At 40.5% G+C, this 21798-nt stretch overlaps 1 protein-coding gene across 5 annotated transcripts in view; it reads left to right on the plus strand.

The window, feature by feature from the left end:
- MYO5A (myosin VA) overlaps positions 1-21798 on the plus strand; it is a 209533-nt gene that overhangs the window by 28504 nt on the left and 159231 nt on the right. The gene's annotated exons all lie outside the window — the stretch shown is intronic.

A 21798-nucleotide genomic window follows, 5' to 3' on the forward strand; every position in this document is an offset into this window, starting at 1 on the left:
TCCTCTGTGGGTTTTTTTAAAAATCTTCTTTTTAAAAAATATTTTTATTGATTTCAGAGAGGAAGGGAGAGGGAGAGAGAGATAGAAACATCAGTTATGAGAGGAATCATTGATTGGCTGCCTCCTGACTATCCCCCACTGGGGATCGAGTCCACAACCCGGGCACGCACCCTTGACTGGAATCAAATCTGGGACCCTTCAGTACGCACGCAGGCCAATGCTCTATCCACTGAGCCAGACCAACTAGGCCAATCTTTTATTTTTCAATTACAGTTGACATACAATATTATATTAGTTTCAGATATATCCAGGGATTAGACATTATATAACTTGCAAAGTTATTACCCCTATAAATCTAGTATCCATCTGACACCATGCATAGTTATTATAATACTAGTGGCCCGGTACATGAATTTGTGCACATTGAAAGGAAATTAATTAGAAGAAATATTTTAGTATTGTTATTCGCCCTTTCTCTATAATAGAAGTATCAACCAAATTCCCTATTGACAATGACAGATGGAAACACATGTGTGCGATTGGCGCCCGCGAGAGCTTTATATGTATCGCGCATGCACAAGTCAACTTAGCCTTTTATATATATAGAATAAACTTGCTTAATTAGACCTGCTTTCTGATTTAGCTAAACTCTTTCCAGCCCAGTGGAGCACCCCAACTTCTCTTTCAGGTAATTGTCAGCAACACAGCAGTAAATATCAACACGAAGCAGATTATTATTGTAGATCATACAGGCAGAACAAAGGGTAAAATATTTAACTGCAGCAGTGTTTGACTATATTCTGCGCAGTGAGAACATCTGAAGTCATTTTCAAGATCCATCATTTCTTTCTTTTCGGTCAGGTCAAGTTTCTAAGCTTTCTAAATCTCCATTTTTCCAGCTAATGAAAAGAAAATAGGATTCCACCAAGTCTACCTACTCCAGGACTTCTGTGAAGATCAAATGAGATGAGGGATGGGAAGGCTTCACAGACATTTGGTTGTAGTGTGAAATGTTTCCACCTGGCTATGGAACAAGTTGTGTTCCTGGACTGAAGAAACTCCAAGGAGGCTAGTCACTAGGGAGAGAAAGCTGGGCATTGTTATGTGACGTCATTACCCGGACAGTCAGACACTTAGCATATTAGCCTTTTATATATATAGATTATTGACTATATTTCCTATGCTGTACTTTACATTCCTCTGGTTTTTATATTGAACTTTTATTGTTCAGTTCAAAATATGTTCTTATTTCCCTTGAGAATTCCTCTTTGAGTTATGGGTATTTAGAAATATATTGCTTCATTTATAGAAATTTGGTAGTTTTCTAGTTCTCTCTCATGTTGATTTGTAGCATAATTCCATTGTGAACATTGAAGTTACTCTGTTATCTGTGTATGTTCTTTGAAATTAGGTGAGACTCACATCTCAAACACCACCACCACCACCCCCCGCTATGACCCCCCTCCAAATCCACCTGCTGTCAGCTGCTTTTAAAGTTTTTCTCTTCGTGGTTGTTTTTAAAAAAATGTTTTTATTGATTTTTTAGAGAGTGGAAGGGAGACGGAGAAAGAAATATTGATATGATATCGATAACTTCTTTCTGCACACTCCCCACTGCGGATCAAGCCTGCAACCTGGGTATGTGTTCTGAGTAGGAATTGAACCAGCAACCTCTTGGTATACTGGATGACGCTCAACCAACTGAGCCACATCAGCCAGGACTCTGTTTTGATGATTTTCAGCAGTTTCACTATGCTGTGCCTGCATATGGTTTTCTTCTCATTTATCTACACTAATCTACACTAATAAAAGAGAAAAATGATAATTGGCGTACGACGATACCCTTTTCATTGGCTAATCAGGGCTATATGCAAATTAACTGCCAACTAAGATTGGCAGTTAACTGCCAACAAGATGGCGGTTAATTTGCATATGTAGGCACAATGCAGGGAGGCGAAAGGGAAAGCAGGAAGAAGCCCCCAGCCATGATCAGAGAATCAGGCGTCTTTTCCGCCCTGGCCAGTGATAGCAGGAAGTAGGGGTGGAACCAGTGATGGGAGCTGGGCACGGTCGAAGCTGGCAGTCCCGGGAGCTAGGGGTCCCTTGCCTGGGCCTAAAGCGAAGCCCACGATCGCGGGGCCGCTGCAGCTGTGGGTCCCCGCTGCCCGGGCCGGACGCCTAGGCCAGATGGGTTAGGCCTGGGCAGGGGCGGAGCCTGCAACTGCGGGGAGCTGGGGGTCCCCTGCCCAGGCCTGACACCTCTGCCGGAGGCCTCAGGCCTGGTCAAGGGGCCGATCCGGTGATTGGTGATCGGAGGGTGATGAGGGTCAACTCCTCTGGCCGAGGCATCAGGCCTGGGTGGGGGGCGGAGCCGGGGATTGGGGGGATATGATGGTCCCCTTGCCCAGGCCTAAAGCCTGGGTCAGAGGCGTCAGGCTTGGGCGGGGGGTGGAGCAAGCGATCAGAGGGAGATGGGGGTCCCCTGCCCAGGCATGATTCCTGGGCCAGAGGCCTCAGGCCTGGGCGGGGGCCAGAGCCAGTGATCGGGGGGAGATGGGGGTGCCCTGTCCAAGCCTGACACCTCTGGCGGAGGTGTCAGGCCTGGGCAAGGGGCCAATCAGGCGATCGGAGGGTGATGGGGGTCTACGCCTCTGGCTGAGGCATCAGGCATGGGCAAGGGGCACAGCCAGCAATCGAAGAGGTCTGGGCGTCCCCTGCCCAGGCCTGATGCCTGGGCGAGAGGCGTCAGGCCTGGGCAAAGGGCCGATCCTGCGATTGGAGGGGGATGGGGGTCAACGCCTGAGGGCTCCCAGTATGTGAGAGGGGGCAGGCTGGGCTGAGGGACACTCTCCCCCCACACACCCAGTGCACGAATTTCGTGCACCGGGCCCCTAGTTTCATTATAAGCCTTTACAGCTTCTTGCTATGGCTTTATGTTTTTCATCAGTTTTGGAAAACATTTGTCCAGTACCTCTTCAAATAATAGTAATGCCCTATTCTCTCTGTCCTTCTGGGATTCAATTACATATGAGTTACGCAATATCACTTTATTTTGTATGCCCCTGAAACTCTTTTCTCTAGTACTTTATTTTTTCTATTTTTGGTTCAATTTTTTTCTATTGACCTATCTTTCACTTTACAAATCCTCTCCTCTGCTGTGTCTAATTCATTTACTGAATTCTTGATTCTAAGTTATTGTATTTTTTAGTTCTAAAGGGTCTACTTGTGTTTTATAAATGTTCAAGTTCTCTGATAAAATGATCAACTATTTGAATATTTAAAAATATATTAATCATAGTTATTTTAAAGTTTGTGTTTGAGCATGCCAATATCTGGGTCACATGTGTCTCCTTTTGTATTGGCTATTTATCTCTTGGTTTTGGTCATTTAGTCTTTGTTCTTATTGTGCCCACTAATTTTTTATTGAATGGAGCATATTCTGTATAAAAAATTATAGAAGCTCTGGATGATATATTTTTTTCAGAAATGATTTAATTTTCATCTGGTAGCCAGACTGATAATTAGGGATTGAGATATTTCAGTGTGTTCTAGGTTTTGTAAGAACAGTCAATTTCAAGTTTGGCCTTAATTTTAGGATATGTTTTAAAGATCTCAACTGAAAGCTGGGTTATATTCACCAGACCTTTCTTTCTTCCTGGCCCTGAATTCTATGATTTTTGCTTTCTCATCAATTGAGTTGCTTAAATTTTACTTAGCTCTTTAGCTTTTTCATGATTGCTTCCTGCTTGGTTTCTCACCCACTTTTCCTGCACATTTATAATTTAGAAACTGACAGAATGCTTCAAGGGGAAATTGTGAGCAACTGAGACCACCTCTTTTTCTCCAAGATTCTGCTCCCTTCAGTTGTGGAGTTTAAGGCTAGTTGTATAGCCAGGTTTTGTCTTCTTAGACCAGTGAGACTGCCTCAATTTCTGGGTCAACACTCAGCCTCCACACCCCATAAGGTAAATTGGGAAGTGACCTGAGGGAAAAAAAGAAGTATCAAATATAGGGCTCACTTAAGTGCATGCATTTTCCTTCTCTCTGGAATCTTGGTCTTTCAAATTATGGTTCTTTGGTTGCTATCAAACACCTTCAATCTCCTGTGTGTGTGTTTTGTTTTTTTTTTTGCATTTTATCCAGTTTCTTAGTTGTTCTCAGTAAGAATGGTAGTCTGATACAAGTTACTCCATCATATCTAGAACCAAAAGTCCTTTGCTAAGCTATTAAGTGCATATTATAAGCATTTTCTTATGCAGCTGCAAGAGTAGCAATTTATGAAATTTTATCAGATATCAATCAGACCAAAGATGTATAACCCAGCATTGTGTGTGAGTGGGTGTGAAATAAACCCTAAAATAGCTTTACATTTTTAAAGACAGACTATGTTTTCCCAATATTTTTAGAATTTTTACATTTTTGTTGGTTGTGTAGTATACAAAGTAAAAACTTAATTTTGACTAGTATTCAATTTATGACCTATTTATGAAAACATTATTTTTATAATGTTTCTTAGAGACAAATTTGAATTTGTTTAAATTTTTAAAATAACCAAAACTTTGCTATATGTATAGTACATTTTTTCTATAACTAAATTTTCTATATACATACTAATAGTTACTCCTGTTAAGCACATTTATTTCTCTAAGTCTATTTGGTATAAATTTTTCTAAAATCTATTATTAAAAATAGGGTTTACATTTTTTTTTAATTTGAAAAAAAAATGCAGGAGACCCTGGTAAAGAATTAAAACGACAGGACAAAACAAAAAGCTACCCACCAAAGACAACTATTGCTAACTTTTAGATACAGTCTCTGTTGTAGATATTGCGCTACAATATCCAGATCTATCTTTTAGGACTTCCCAGCTCCCTCTTCTCAGATGCTGCAGTGTTGCTGAGACTTTCTCAGCTTAAAAGAACCATTTAGCCCAAGGTCATACTCTTTTCGCGGGCAGCTTACATCCAGTGACTGGTTGATAAAGATATATGAAAGTCCAGCCTCCTGTGGCAACTCAAGACAACTCTTAGGGACCATTCCAGTTTCACAGCTCTGCATGGGGTTGACTGAGATCTTTGTTAGGCCTACATTGCAGCTCACCTTCTCTCTCTGCCCAGTCATGCTTCCTTCCCATCCTCTTAGAGCTGAAGATCCCAAGAGCACTCCCTATAAACTGCCTATATACTGATCTCCACCTCAGAGTATGCTCGCTGGAGAACTCAGACCACAACAATTTTTTTTTATAACTTTTTCATTTATGTCTTTGTATTTTTTACATAGTCAAGATTATTTTACATACATGTTTTTCTATGCAGCTCTTTTCCCTATTTATTTTTATTTTTATATATATATATATATGATTTAATTAAATCTTTATTGTTCATATTATTACAGTTGTTCCTCTTTTTCCCCCATAGCTCCCCTCCACCCGTTTCCATCCACCCGCCCTCACCCCCCCCCCCCCCCCGCCACTGTCCTCATCCATAGGTGCATGATTTTTGTTCAGTCTCTTCCTGCATCCCCCACACCCCTTTCCCCCCCCAAGAATAGTCAGTCCACTCCCTTTCTATGCCCCTGATTCTATTATAATCACCAGTTTATTCTGTTCATCAGATTATTTATTCACTTGATTGTTAGATTCACTTGTTGATAGATGTGTATTTGTTGTTCATAGTTTGTATCTTTACCATTTTCTTCTTCTTCCTCTTCTTAAAGGATACCTTTCAGCATTTCATATAATACTGGTTTGGTGGTGATGAACTCCTTTAGCTTTTTCTTATCTGTGAAGCTCTTTATCTGACCTTCAGTTGTGAATGATAGCTTTGCTGGGTAAAGTAATCTTGGTTGTAGGTTCTTGGCATTCATCACTTTGAATATTTCTTGCCACTCCCTTCCGGCCTGCAAAGTTTCTGTTGAGAAATCAGCTGACAGTCGTATGGGTACTCCCTTGTAGGTAACTGACTGTCTTTCTCTTGCTGCTTTTAAGATTCTCTCTTTGTCTTTTGCTCTTGGCATTTTAATTATGATGTGTCTTGGTGTGGTCCTCTTTGGATTCCTTTTTTTGGGGTTCTCTGCGCTTCCTGGACCTGTAAGTCTATTTCTTTCACCAGGTGGGGGAAGTTTTCTGTCATTATTTCTTCAAATAGGTTTTCAATATCTTGCTCTCTCTCATCTTCTGGCACCCCTATAATTCTGATGTTGGTATGCTTGAAGCTGTCCCAGAGGCTCCTTACACTATCTTCGTATTTTTGGATTCTTTTTTCATTTTGCTTTTCCGGTTGGATGTTTTTTGCTTCTTCATATTTCAAATCGTTGACTTGATTCTTGCAATCCTCTAGTCTGCTGTTGGGAGTCTGTATAATATTCTTTATTTCAGTCAGTTTATGCTTTATTTCTAGTTGGTCCTTGTTCATAACCTCGAGGGTCTCACTAGATTTCTTGAGGGTCTCACTAAATTTATCGGCGGTATCTAGAAAATTCTTGAAAAACCTTATAAGTTTGGTTTTGAACTCTATATCCAGTATTTTGCTTTCCTCCTTTTCTGTCATTTGTGACCTGTTTCTTTGTCTCTGCATTTTTATGCTTCCCTGTGTTGATAGAGTGGCTTTCTGTGCTAGGTGTCCTATAGGGCCCAGTGGCTCAGCCGCCCCAATTACCTGAGGTGGACACTCTTGGTACACCCCTTTGTGGTCTTTGTGCACAGTCTTGTTGTAGTTAAGCCTTGATTGTTGTAGGTATCACTGGGAGGAATTGACCTCCGGGCCAGTTGGCTGTGAGAATCAGCTGTGTCTACAGTGGGAGAACTTCTGTGCTGGAGACACCCTTCTGGGGCAAGACTTGCTTCAGTGGGGCTTTGGTGCTCACTGAGTCTGCCCCCTGAGTGTGTCCCTTATGGATCTGAGGAGTTGTAATCTGGATGGTCCCCCTCTGACCACTGGGTACACTGGCTCTTGGATCTCTAAGGAGGTGCTAATTTAGCCTCTGCCTGGGGCTATCCAGCAGTAGCTATGGAGAGATCTGCAGAATCCTCTTCTTTGTTTGGGGTTTGGAGGTGCCCAGATGAGTCCCAGCTGTGAAGCAGTGCAAGCTGCTGTGGGGCCTTGGGCCTTCTTTTGGATGTTCTTGGTCTCTCTGACCCAGCTGCAGTTTATTAGGTAATTTTCAGATTGCAAAGGGCCAGGCCTTTCATATGCAAAAGCCTCTGCCACAGCTTGGGTGGGGTGGGGTCTCAGTGGATCAACAGGGCGGAGCAAACAGCTATGGCTGATCCTCAGTCCTACCCTAAGAGGCCCCGCCTCTCAGTGTCCCATAATCACTGCAAGCACCTCTGAGAGAAAGCTGCCCTTGAGTTCCGACCGATGCCAGACAGTCCAGTTTCTCCCCTTATGAGTCTGGGTCCCCAGAGACTCGCCCGGAACTGGAGTTCAGAGCAGTCAGGAGCTTGAGACTCCCTCCTGATTGAAAAAGACAACCGTGTCCTCAGCTGCCAGCCCTTTCCACGTGCGCCTCTATACCTCTGCACTTTACTTCCGTACCTCCTCTGAGTCTCAGTGTGCTTTTCTCTTCTAGTTGTAGAATTTCCACTCAGCCAGCCTTCCTGTGGTTCTGGATGATGTCCGTTTTGTCTTTTAGTTGTATTTTTGAAGTGGTTGTGCGAGGCAGCAATTTCCGGTGTGTACCTATGCCGCCATCTTGGTTTTCTTTTCATTTTTATTATTTTTTTAACTCAAGGATATGCTTATTGATGAAAGAGAGAGAGAGAGAGAGAGAGAGAGAGAGAGAGAGAGATGTGAGAGAGAAACATTGATTGGTCACTTTCCCGTACACTCCCTGACCGAAGACTGAACCTCAACCTAGGTATGTGCCCTGATCAGAAATCACACCCACAGCCTTTTAATGTATGGATTAAGCTCCAATCAGCTGAGCCACCTGATCAAGGCAACCTTTAACATTTATTTTAAAGTAGTTGGTTTCCTAGGTATTGAAGTGCTCATATAAAATAAATTCAGCAGAATCATTAGTACTTGCCCAGAGCTTGGCACCTAGAGAACAGGTAAGAAATAACATCCTACCTTTTATTTAATCAGGATAACTTTTATCTTGATAACAGTTACCTTGAAGGAACTCTGTAACTAAATAGAGCACTACATTTGTAATGCAGTGCTAAGTAATGATGCTGTGCTTTATGGAGTTGCTGTGCTTTTTCATTGGCAGGAAAGATCTGTGGATTTTTAGTACAGAATCAAGGAGACTCTTGGCCCCTTGTACATCTGTAGGCTTTGTTCTGGTCCCAAGCCCAGAGATTTCATCATATGTTTTTGGTTATATTGGCAATTGGATGCGAGTGTGGCTGGATTCGCGAAAAGCCATCCTCGAGAATAGGGAATGTTTTAGTGACGAGTCAATGATAGGCAAAAATCCTTATTTGGAGACCAGGGATGGCACCACTCAGTGGTGAATACATATTTTCTTACATAAGAGAGGGAAGATGTGTAAATCTGTATAACTGATTTGGGCTGGTCCTCTCTGCTTCATTCTTTTCCATCTAGTACAGGTTGAGCTGTCAAATTGTGGGGTGTTGGAGTGAGGGGCCAGGTAGTAAAGCTTGTTATGCTGATAGTTCACCCTTGGGCTTTTAGTTGTTTTTTCCCCACCCTTACATAATACAAGCTAAAACAGGGTTTCATTATATTTGTGTTACAAATAATTTATTATTAAATAGAAATTATTTGTAGCTTCGTGCCGGGGTCCAACCCCAGCGGGTCCAGGGGTCCCCAAAGGCGTGGACGGAGTCGGCGAAGAAGGAAGGACACGGAGACAGTGTTCAGTTGATCAGCAGCCTAGCCAGGATCGCCAGCCAAGTTCTGCTCTCGATCTCCAGAGAGGTTCTGCTTAGGATCTCCAGCCAGGTTCTGTCCAGGTTCTCCAGGCAGGTCCAGTCACCAGGTTCTAGTCAGGCTCTCCTGCCAATCTCCGCAGTCAGGTTCAGTCCAGGATCCCCTGCCATGCTCTCTCACCAGGCTCCGCCTCCAGGCTCCAAGGCCAGTCCCTGTCCAGGATCCTCCGGCATGCTCTCGCCAGCGAAGTTCTTCTGTCCCTAGAGAACGTTCTGTGTAGGTTCTGTGCCTAGGCTCTGTCTCTCTTGGTCCTGTCTTCCAAGCCCTGTCTCCTAAGTTCTGTGTTCTGAGTTCTGTCTCTCTGTCTGGTTACATCTGTATTTATACCAGTTGATTCAATCCTATCAATCTCTATTACAAAGGTTAGGGCGTTTCTTATCTCCATTCCAGGGAGTAGAGATTATGTAGCTTAAGCATGATTGTTTGTAGTGATTAACTACCCTCCTGGCACTTAGTTAAGGAGTTTCATCCCCTCCCTGACTTCAGGGAAAAATTCCTACCTGGGGAAACAACCTTTCTAGGAGAGGCATCCCCTCCCTGACTTCAGGGAAAAATTCCTACCTGGGGAAACAACCTTTCTCGGAGAGGTGACCTTGGTTAAAACACAGCGCCAAGAAGGTGAGCAAACATATTAAGAACCGTATGCCATATATGCCAGGTCCCTTGAAACAGCAAGGATGGACCGGCTCCCGGCAGCTTCGGAGGACAGGATATACTTTTCCCCCCATATTTTTCCCTACCTCTTTTTATTTTCCTATATGCCTCATTTAAGTAAAACAAAATTTAATGCTGTCTATGGAGGCTGTATAGCAGTGAGTCAGAATACTCAGGAGCTCTTAACGTGTGGAACTTTTTGCCAAGGTTTTAGTCACTCTTAGGCTAATGTATTCCAGTGTATAATATTATGTGAGTAGCATGTTTCAGTACTAAGGAATATATTTTTGAAATGAAAGAAACATTCTCTATTCTTTGTTCATGTGCTGTGGGAAAGAGTAACTACATATTTATTTTATGGCTCAGCAGTTAATGACTCAAACTATAATCAACCTGATTTGTAAAACTTTATAGATTGTTTAAAGCCTAGAGAGGGCAAGGGAGTGGGGTGGAGGGGGTCAGTGGGGGAAAAAGGGGGACATCTGTAATACTTCCAACAATAAGATAAATTAAGAAAAAACAAAACAACTTCACTACAGGTTTCACAGAATGTGCAGCTTATTAAAACTCTAAAACTAGACCTTTCTCAACAGACTTTACTAGTAGCATTTAGTATTGGTTTTACATTATCTTGTAGACTAATACATGCATTGCCTTTTAGGAATATATTTCACAGGTGAATTTACAAAACAACCCCCCACCTTTATGGATTGTTTAAAGTCATTTGCTAGCCACTTAATCTGTGACTACAATCAAATCACCCTCAAATGTTTGGCTATGAGATATAGTTTGCCTTGGAGAAGAGCCTACCCTTTCTGCCCCTAGTCCAAGAACTATGAACTGTTCAAAGCCTGTTCACACATGGCCTGGGACAACCGCTCTTCCTCAGACCTTAGTAGCAGCCCACAGGTTCTACAAGCTCCAGTTCTCATCCCCATTGATTCATAGCCTAAGCACTGGCTCTAAGTTTTCTGCTATGATAAAAAACAGAACTTTTTATTATGGGGAAATTTAAAACATGAACTAAAGTAGAAATAACAGTACAATAAGTTTCCAAGTGCTCATTCCCCAGCCTCAACAACATCAACTCATGGCTAATCTGCTCACTTCTGCCCTTCCATATTGATTTGAGGTAAATCTCAGACATACATACTGTCATTTCATCCTGATATTTCAGTATGTATTTGTGCAGAAAAGAGTTCTACGAGGTCTGACTGCTATTCTTGGAAAGGCTTGCTTACAATTTTGCCTTTGGCTGGCATCTGGGAAAGCAGATTTCAGGAGGGTTCTTCCCACCTTAATTGCCAGTGTCTCACTGTGCCTAAGCTTTGTGTATAAACGATATGGTGTATGCTGAACACCTGCTTTCCTTCTTGGAGTCTGGAATCTTGGTAGGGGCTAAAGTGAGCCAGTGTAACCAGCCCCCAATAAAACCTTGGGCACTGAGTGTAATGAGCTACTCTCGTAGACAGCATTGTCACAGCTTGTTGCTGGTGGAATTTAAGCACTTTTCCCTTTGCTGATTTTGCTCTGTATCCTTTTGCTATAATAAATCTTAGACTTGTCTGAGTGTGGTATATACTGAGTGCTGTGAACCCTCCTAGGAAATCACTGAACCTGGGAGTGATCTTGGGGATTTCTGACACAGTATCTCTAATACAAGCACTTCAAAATTTATATGTATAATATATATACCTACAGTGCCATTATTATACACAAAAGTCATAATAATTCCTTACTGTTGTCAAATGTCAAGTCAGTCTTTGCCCTTCCAATTGTATCATTAATGTCAATCTTTTTTACAGTTTGTTTGATTCAAGTTTCAGATATTGCAGTTGGTATTTCTTAAAGTCTCTTAATCTATAGTCTCTCTCTTTCTCTCTCTCTCTCTCTCTCTCTCTCTCTCTCTCTCTCTCTCTCTCTCTCTCTCTCTCTCTCTCTCTCTCCTTGAAATTTATTTGTTGAAGAAATGAGATCAATTTCCCAGCTCTGTTTTTGCTGATTATGTTGCCTTGGTGTAGTTTCACAAGTTTTCCCCTAAATTGGTGGTTGTATCTAGAGGTTTTCTGTGTGACTTTTTGAAATCTAATGCCTTCAGATGCCCTGAGGCCATGCCTTAATTTTAGTTTGATTAATGTTTGCTAAGCACTTTGAGTACTTGGATAAAAGAAGCTCTAACAGTAAATATCTTTGTTTTCATTAGCATGAGACTAGATCTTCTGATATTTGGAGTCTGACTCACTGCACTTTAGAGAATCCAGTAAAAAATACTTGGCTTAGTGTTTATTACCTGACTTTTGGGTACTAACCCTGGCAAAGCTCCCTGAGCTAAAGCTGGCTTTAATTATCTTGGGTTGGTATAGTGCCATGGTGACTAGATATTATGATGCATGGAAATGTAGTTTGTTTTTTTTTAAAGTCTCTCTTATTTTTTTTAAGGCCCTAAAACTTGATACAGAAAACATCAGAACCCTACTAAAATCTGTAAACTCCAACATGCATTAGTTTTCTATGCAACAGAATCCTCTGGAATCTCAGTAATTAAGTCCTTCCTAATTAATGACTTAGTAAGTTTCTATTATTTCAACTCTATAGTAATAACATGACAACAGGAGTCCAATGTAGTTATCATAGGTCATCTTTGGAAGTGCACCTTTTTGAAATGACTATGTGTTTGGGTTTTTAGTATACATTTAGAATACAGATGTATGCTTTTTAAAACTTTTATTTTTAATGAAACACACATAAAAAAACTTCTCTACTGAACCATTTTTAAGTGTACAGTTTATTAGTGTTAACTACATTCATATTGTGCAACCAATCTCCGGAACTCTTTCATCTTGCAAAACTAAAACTCTATCCCATTAAACCACAACTCCTTATTCCTGCCCCCCTCTCCCATCAGCCCTGCTACTCACTTTCTACTTTCTATCTATTAATTTGGCTACTGTAGGTTCCTCATATACTAGTAAGTGGAATCATGCAGTCTTCTTTGTGACTGTCTTATTTCACTGCATATGTCAGAATTTCCTTCCTTTTAAATGTTGAATGATATTACACTGTATGTATATACTACATTTTGTTTATCCATTCATTTGTTGGTGGGCACCTTGTGTTGCTTTCATCTTTTGTACATTATTAATAATGCTACTATGAACATGAATATAGAAATATTTCTTAGGCCCTGCTTTCAATTCTTTTGAGTATATACCAAAAAGTAGAATTGCTGGATTAGATGATTAGTCTATGTTTAATATTTTAAATAACTGCCATAATGTTTTCCATAGCAGCTGCACCATTTTACATTACTACCAACAGTGCACAAAGGTTTCAATTTCTCCAAATCCTTTCCATCACTTGTTATTTTCTGTAGTTTTGTGTGTGTGTGTGTGTGTGTGTGTGTGTGTTTTTAATAGTGGGCATTATGATGGGTATGAGGTAGTATCTCATTGTGGCTTTGATTTGCATTTCCCTAATAATTAATGATATTGGGCATTTTCTCATATGTTTGTTGGCCATTTGTATCTTTTCTTTGGAGAAATGTCTATTCAAGTCCTTTGTTTACTTTTAATCAGATTGTTCATTTTTGTTGTTGTTGAATGATAGGAATTCTTTATATATTCTGGATATTAACCCCTTATCAAATATATGACTTGCAAATATTTTTTTCCCATTTCTCAGTTGCATTTTCACTCTGTTGAAATTTTTTAATTTTGACATAGTTCAGTTTATTTATTTTTCTCTTCTTTTTGCTTGTGCTTGTGGTGTCATAGCCATGAAACCATTCCCAAATCCAGTGACAGGAAGGAAGCTTTTTCCCTATGTTTTCTTCTAAGAGTTTTATAGGTTCAACTCTTACATTTAGATCTTTGACACATTTTGAGTTTATTTTTTTAAAATGCTCTGCAGCAGATACTTTAAAAATATATGTGTTCTTATTGGTTTGAGAGAGAGAGGAAGGGAGAAGAAGAGAGAAAGAGAAACATCCATGAGAGAGAACCAAGGATCAGCTGCTTCCTGCATGCTCCCCATGGTGGTTTGAGCCTGCAACCCAGGAATGTGTCCTGACCTGGAATTGAACCTCAACCTTCCAGTGGGTGGGACCATGCTCAACCAATTGAACCACACTGGCCAGGGCTTGAGTTAATTTTTATATGTGGTATAAGGTTAAATCTAGCCTTATTCTCTAGTTATATTTTTACACTTTTGTTTAATGATGTATGATCACCATCTTTTAAAAATATATATATATTTTATTGATTTTTTACAGAGAGGAAGGGAGAGGGATAGAGAGTTAGAAACATTGATGAGAGAGAAACATCTATCAGCTGCCTCCTGCACACCCCTTACTGGGGATGTGCCTGCAACCAAGGTACATGCCCTTGACTGGAATCGAACCTGGGACCCTTCAGTCCGCAGGCCGACGCTCTATCCACTGAGCCAAACCGGTTAGGGCTATTATCACCATCTTACAGGTGGGATAGAGGGCTATCAAGTCAGTTATATTACTGACAACTGCTTGCTTTGAGAAAATGGCCTTAATTCCTCCTCCCTTGTGCTATGATCTAGCTCAGGGGTCCTCAAACTACAGCCCACGGGCCACATGCAAATACAAATATTGTATTTGTTCCCATTTTGTTTTTTTACTTCAAAATAAGATATGTGCAGTGTGCAGAGGAATTTGTTCATAGTTTTTTTTTTTTTTTTTAAAAACTATAGTCCGGCCCTCCAACGGTCTGAGGGACAGTGAACTGGCCCCCTGTTTAAAAAGTTTGAGGACCTCTGATCTAGCTCATTTCCTTTGAAGAGTCTTTCTAAGTTTCAAGAAAGTAGCAGAATTTTTTTTTTAAAGCTGAATAACCTGACTTGCCTGACCACACAGCAGTTTGATGGCTTAGCAATGAAGTTTTATTATTATTTTTAAATAAATTTTATTGATTTTTTTACAGAGAGGAAGGGAGAGGGATAGAGAGTTAGAAACATCGATGAGAGAGAAACACCGATCAGCTGCCTCCTGCACGCCTCCTACTGGGGATGTGCCCGCAACCAAGGTACATGCCCTTGACTGGAATCGAACCTGGACCCATCAGTCCACAGGCTGACGCTCTATCCACTGAGCCACACCAGTTAGGGCAGTAGTAGAAATTATTAAACAGTATTTATTAATAAGTAGTCATTATTTATAACTTTTAGTTTAGACTCTTAAACATTTTTAATGAAAAGTTTTCAAATATACACAAAGTAAAGAGAATAGTAAAATAACCCCCAAACACACAGCTTCAACAAATATCAGCATCTTGCACATCTTACTTCATTTAGTCCCTTTCCCAACTTTTTCTTTCTGGTGTATTTTAAGGTAAATCCCAATCATTTTATCACTTTGCTTATATTTGTATGTTTAATGTAAACATACAGAAATATGTATTATGTCAGAGTGTTGCATTTTTATATACTTTACAGTGGAATACTTGTATAATCAATTTGTATTGTTTTAAACTCTAGGACTAGGATTTTGGTATTTGAAATTGCTTCAGAGTTTTATAATTTTGCAATTGCTTTATGGCATTTCTTTGATCATATCTACAACTAATATACTAAGTCAGCCTCAGAAACCCAAACCTCAGTTATAACATTGCTCTTTTGGGGCAATATGAACTGCTTTACAGCTTTCCATGTTAGAATGTGGTTTCTAAAAACTGATTATTTATGAATATCAACCGTGTGTGTGTGTGTGTGTGTGTGTGCGCGCGCGCACATACACACACATACTGCTGTAATGAGAACTTATAGGAAAGATTACAAAGATAGGCTTTCCTCCCCTCCCCTCCCCTCCCCTCCCCTCCCCTCCCCTCCCCTCCCCTCCCCTCCCCTCCCCTCCCCTCCCCTCCCCTCCCCCTTTGGTGTTTTGAGTCCTAGTGGGTATTATATAATAAGACCAACCACCTGATCCATTATTCTTTCAGCCTCTTACTTTTTTTTTTAACTGGGAAATTTAGTTTTTTTTTAATCCCCACCAGAAGACATGTTTTTACTGATTCAAGGGAGAGAGAAAGGGAGAGAGAGAAACATCAATCAGTTGTTTCCTGGACGCTCCCCGAATGGCTATTGAACCTGAAACCTGGGTGTGTGCCCTGACTGGGAATTGAAACTGCCACCTCTTGGCACATGGGATGACAGTCCAACCAACTGAGCCACACCAACCAGGACTTAACTGGGGAGTTTAATAACATTCAATAAATTGGGGAACTTTTTGCTATAGAAGAAGTGCTACATTAGAAGAAGTTAAAAATTTAGAAGCACATGACATTGAATTGAGAGATAACCAGAGATCTCATCCAAGGTTAGAATGTTTTCTTCTTAGTTTTTGTCCTGCCTGACTATCCAGTGCTACTGGAATGGAATCCAGAGGTGGACTCTAGATAGGTCATCTCAGCAGGCTGTTTTTAGCAGGGTTGTTTGGTAATTGAGATTGGGTGTGGGGGTGAGATGAGTCAGAGGTGTTGAGAGCTATTGCTGTACAAGTAAGTTAGTTCCTTCAACTAGGGAAGAATTAAGATTGTCTAACAGAGTCTGAATACCCACGAATGGTGGGCAAGGATAATGCAAAATTGAAACCAGGAAAAGCTGTAATGTAAAACCCATTTTAACACACTGTACCATACATGCCTCAGATAGTTTTGTGTTAGATAATGTATTTCTTCTCTCTAAAGGCCCCTAAATTTTTAATATCAAGGTTAAAAATCTTTCAGAGTCTTCTGAAGGTACTTAAGAAGCATTCAAACATAACACGAATACTAAGTCATTATTTTCTTAAGAAAGCCACAACCCCATGCTGACATTTCAAACTCTGAATGTCTATTTCACCCGCGTGCCTAAAGGGGTGTATCTTTTTGGGGAATCTTCCACAGAGCGTTGATTGTGAGCATCTGATTACTCCATGGGGCATGACAGTAGTCAGGTTTGCACACTTGGCCTTTAGAATCCGCTCCCACGCCTCTTAGCCTTTCAGTGAAGCGACACGGGAGAAAGTGCAATTCTGCTTTCCTTCTTAACATCATCCTTATTTTTCTCTTTCTGGGTCATTTCCTTTTTTCTCCTCTTTGAAAAATTTTTATCCAAGTTACTATTTGAAAAAAACCTGCAAAAGGCTTTTGTTTGTTTTCAACTGGAAAAGACTCTCAGGGTCTAGTCTCTTTAAAATGCGAAGAAAATAATGCTACTAATATAAGAGGATGGCCTACCTCTCTGAGAAGGAGACATTTGAGCTGAGGTTTGAATAAGAAACCTCCTAATGAGGCCATTGTAATGGAGAGAGAATAAAAGTTGGGGCTACACGTTCTTGGGTCAAATCCTGGCTCTATCACTTAACTAGCCATGTTATCTTGCCAGGCTACCTTATTTCACCCAACCTCTGTTTTTTCATCTATAAAATGGGTAATAATGCCCAATAACAGGGCTCTTCAGATTAACATGGACCATGGTTCTTTGACCTCCTTTTGACATGATCAGAAAGAGAGGCCTGGACCTGGCAAGCAGAGAACTGACTATCATGTGGTCCTCTTGTTCCACTTCTGTCCTCACAGAATGTGATTTAAACAATTTATAAAAATGAAAAACAATTTACCTTGGAAATGTTGCTAGAACTGTGACCTCCTGACTGCTTGTCTGTGGTGATAATTAGCAACTTAAAATAATTTTATGTAGTCGCTTATTACCAGGCTCTTGAAATCATTTCCGAGGCTCAGCCTAAAGGATTTTCCATTACATTTTTAGCTTTGGAGATCAGAAGCCTTCAGGGTGGTATGGACTAACACACTAGTGGCAGCTGCTATCGAATTTTAAAAAGAACATTGAGAGCCGACAAATAGATTTGCTTATTGTTATAGGAATGATTTAATAAATTTATTATTTAGCATTATAATGCTAAAGAAACAAAACAAAACGAAACAAAAAAACACAAGGCAAGAATCTTTATTCTTGTCTTCTCAAAGTTGTGGGGCTTTTTTGTACCAAAAGTTTGTGGTCTTTTTTCTAAATAGTCTGCCCACTTCACTTCCTAGTTGTGGTATGTAAAATTATATTTGTGTAGTAGAAGCATGCATAGTTAGTATACATGAAAGAGGTTTCTTAAATCTAAAAAAATAAAAAGTATAAAGATTAATTTGATTTATGTTTTTCTTTTTATTTTATTTCAGTAACATTGGTCAATACTACCTAGGATAAGATTTCTAGTAAGACCTTGTTTTTTGGGAATTCACTATCTCATGATCTCATCAGAGATTTCATGTAGAGATCAACTGACTTTTCAAAAAGCTGCTTTACTCATGTGACCAAAAATGTGAACTCTCTGGTTAATTCCCATAGTATTTGTGAATGTTCTGTATCTACTTTGTTCAAACTCAATACTAACACATGTATTTTTTCCAAAACATCTTTTGATATTGAAATGATTCATCACTTGACAATCTTTTTTCACACTGTGAACTTTTATCTTTTATTCTGTTTTAAATAATAAAAAGAACTAGGATAGTATAGTGTTTTCCCCCTGAATATTCACCTCCTCACTTCCCAGCTACTAGAACAGGTTTACAGTCTTGCCGTTTATGTTCTAGTTCTTTGCATTCTTATTCAATTATATTTTTAGGAAAATGTAATATATAAAAAGCAAGGTACACCTATAAAATATTCATTGCCTTATAATTGTCATAGAATACTTTTGAGTCTGCTTGTATAGCCATTTAATGAGTAAATTTAATTATTTTAATTTTTCTTAAGCTGGGACTTCAAAGGTTAGTGCCCCTCCCACACCCCTACCCCATTTGCTTGTTCGTGTATTGAAAGCTCAGCAATTCCAGCGTATACTAACAAATCTTTAAAGGAATAAAGAGGTCTCTTCAGTCCTGACTGACTTCCTTGGAGGCTTCTAGAGCTCCAGCTCTGCTGGCTGCTTCCTGATCAGGAAAGGGCTGCCTGCAATTGCTTTAAGAAGGGATTAGTATCGCCAGAAGCAAGGCTTTGGGTCAGAAGTACTCATTTCTACAGTGTGACATTTGCTGTATAGACCAGACTATTCTTCCAAATCACTGTGTTACAACGATAAAGGTGGAAGAATCACAGTTAGGGCTATGATAAGTGTGTGGACACAGCTCTAAGCTAAGGAAAAGGTTAATCTAGCTTTGGAATGGGCCTTCAAATACTTGTCCCTGTGTCTCTTAAGGTCTCATTTTGCTCAGTTAAAATGTCTTCAGAACCTAGGATTTTGGAGAGTGGGGATAGATGTTTTTCTAAATTATGGGTTGGGCGAGGGTGGGGAAGGAATGAGGAGTGCTAAGAGTGGATTTTTTAGGAATGTCCAGTTGTGTCTCTGCTGTTAAAGACCTTGCATACATACCTTTTATATTGCTAAGTCTGTAGTGCCACCCAGATGTCATTTCTTCCATCTCAAGATTTCTGCCAAGGCCTTGCTATCATTAGTGTATCATAAATGAATTCATAGTGAGCGCTGTACCCACAGTTCCTGCTAAGGCTCATTGTCCCTCCCTCTAGACTCTTGGTGAGGAGCCATATGACGCAGCCCCTTTCTGGCCAAGCTGACTGGACTAGGGGAGGCCCTGGCCCAAGGGCAGCTCACTCACAAGCTGGCAATTGTCTTGTGATGTTGCCTAGTCTCAAAAGTTCAGATGTTTTGTTTTGGAAATTGTTGCAATTTTCCGAGGAGTATAGAAAAGGTAAAACAGAAAAGAGTGATGTGGACAGATGGATTATGATGACCCCGTTAACACGGATACATCAGAAATGCCATAGATCTCTCTTTGCTGCGCCTGCCTGGGAATCAGTATTAAACTTAATTTTTAGCCTCGGTGCGACTCAGCCCTCCTTTGGTTCCTTACCCTTTTATTTGCCTTGTGTTCTTAATATATGCCCTTCCCATTCTTCACTCAAATGAACTTGAGTGAGTCTCAGCCCCTTGTCATCACGGGAGCCCAATCATAGGCCCTTAGATGCCTAGAGGAGCAAAAACAGGGATGTGGTCCAGGGATGTGAGGGTCAGAGTCACAATTCTGGGCCTGGAGATTGGGAACATGGACCTCAGGCTCCCAGTCTTGAGCTGCATCAACTTCTATACTAATGGACTTTTGTTTTGTTTTGTTTTTGTTAAACACACTTTATATTTTAGAGCAGTTTTAGGTTTATAGAAAAATTGAGCAGAGAGTGCAAAGGAGTTCCTATATACTCCTGCCCCCATCCCTGCACAGCCTCACTTTTTATTTTTTTTAAAAAAGATACATTATGAACAAAAAACCAGTGTTAGAGATATTAAAAAGATAAATTTCACCTTGTTGAGTTGTTTTTGGTGTATGATGAAAATTTTTTAGAATTTATGACCAGTAGTTATGGTGTCTCCCTCCTTTATTAACCTGATTGCTTCTGTTTTCTTATCCTTACTGAAAACCACCCTGGGCCAGAATTCCTGTGTGTGTCAGTATGGAATTGTTAGGCTATGGATTGTGCCGACTTACTTTTTCCCCAGCTCTGGATATCCTCTCCCTCTTCAGCAGCAGTGAGGGACTCAAGTCCACTTACAAAAGCAACCACCAGGAAGTGAAGATGAGTTCTACTTCTTCCCAGTTCAGGCTTTCCTCCATGCTTTGCCATGAGGAAAGCAGGTAGAGTCACAGGTACTTTATTTATGTTGATTGTATCCGGGCATGGGGTGGGGGGGAGAAAAAGAGATGGTTGTTATATCCAAGAAGTTCTCAAACTCAGAGACCCTGAGCATGCCCCGTTTATCTTTTTCCATATGATCCCAGCCTGTGTCTTCCGTGCAGGCCCCACCCCAGCTCTTTCCTCTCTTATGGTCACAAGAATATCGAAACTGTTCAGCCATTTCCTCTTTATTATGCCTGCATTTCAAAGTAACATGCTGAGTGAGCCATGTTCTTGCTGACTGCATCGTGTTCTTATTATTCTATTTATGCATTACATTTTGTTTCTACTAACAAGATGAATATACAAAATATTCCTAACACGCATGACAAATGCTCATATCTTTTCCTTGATGAAAGCTGTAGCCAGTTCTTTTATCAAATATTTTGAACACTACTATGTGCCTAGTCCTTACAGTCAGAGCTTTGGGTATCTCTCTGGTTTCCTTTAATTTCTTGCTATTGTGATTCTAAACTGCTCATTTTCCCTCACACATATTTCATTCTGTTTCATGTCTTTATGCCTTTATTCACATTGTCTCTGTCGGAAATGTTCCCCCATTTGCCTGACTAACTCCTATTCAGCCTTCTAACTCCTGTTCAGGCCCTCTCTCCTTGAGGAAGCCACTGTATGCTCCACTGCTTTGCCCAGGATGGGTGAAGTTTGCCTTCATTTGCATCCCATGGTACCGCATGCATACCTCACTACCACACTTACCACGTTATAGTGACCATCTGTTTATGTCCATCTCGTCGGCAGACCTAAGGGGAGGGATGACATCATACTCATTTTTGTTTCTGCAGTTCTTAAAACAGTGCATGTAATAAAATATCCTCTATATAATAATTACTTATGGAACCATACAGAATCAGTCATAGTATAATGTCAAACGGAAAATCTTGTCGAATCTCTAGGCAATCCATGGTTGCATTTAACATTATTTTTCACTGCTAGAGACCTTTTACCTAAATCTCCAGTAAGGGCATTTCTAGCATCTGTTGTAGCAACATGTCAGTCATGAGTTACAGGCACACCACCTGATTTTTACTATGTAAGAGCTGATCTGGATTTTGGCACTGTGGATAAAGGTGCCTGAGTCAAGTTGTAGTCCTGTCCCCTGAACTTAGTGAACATGATTATGAAGACTCTTAATGCAGTGGGCACGTACAGTGTGACCCAGCACACGATTAATGCCATGGCTCTCACAGACCCTCCAGTATTCTAAATGGATGGGTTTGAGGGAACCCAGGCATACTAGTAAGCCCAGCTGCCAGTGCAGATGCTGTATCCCAGGACCTAGACCTGAGCCTGGTATAGAGTCGGCACTCAGTAAATACTTGTTCAATGAATGCATACATTTGGATAAATGGATTTAGTTCATGTGAAGGGAGCTATGGTTTGGCACTTTGTAGCTCTGTCATTTTGATTCTGGTGGAGGCACAGCTAAGGGTTGAAGCTAGGAGGAGAAGTTGCTACGGAAAAATTTTCTCAAGGGATTTCTTCGTACAGCACAGTCTCCAGTGATACCTCTATTAGGAAA

This window comes from Myotis daubentonii, chromosome 1, assembly GCF_963259705.1.
Source record: "Myotis daubentonii chromosome 1, mMyoDau2.1, whole genome shotgun sequence".
NCBI lineage: Eukaryota > Metazoa > Chordata > Mammalia > Chiroptera > Vespertilionidae > Myotis > Myotis daubentonii.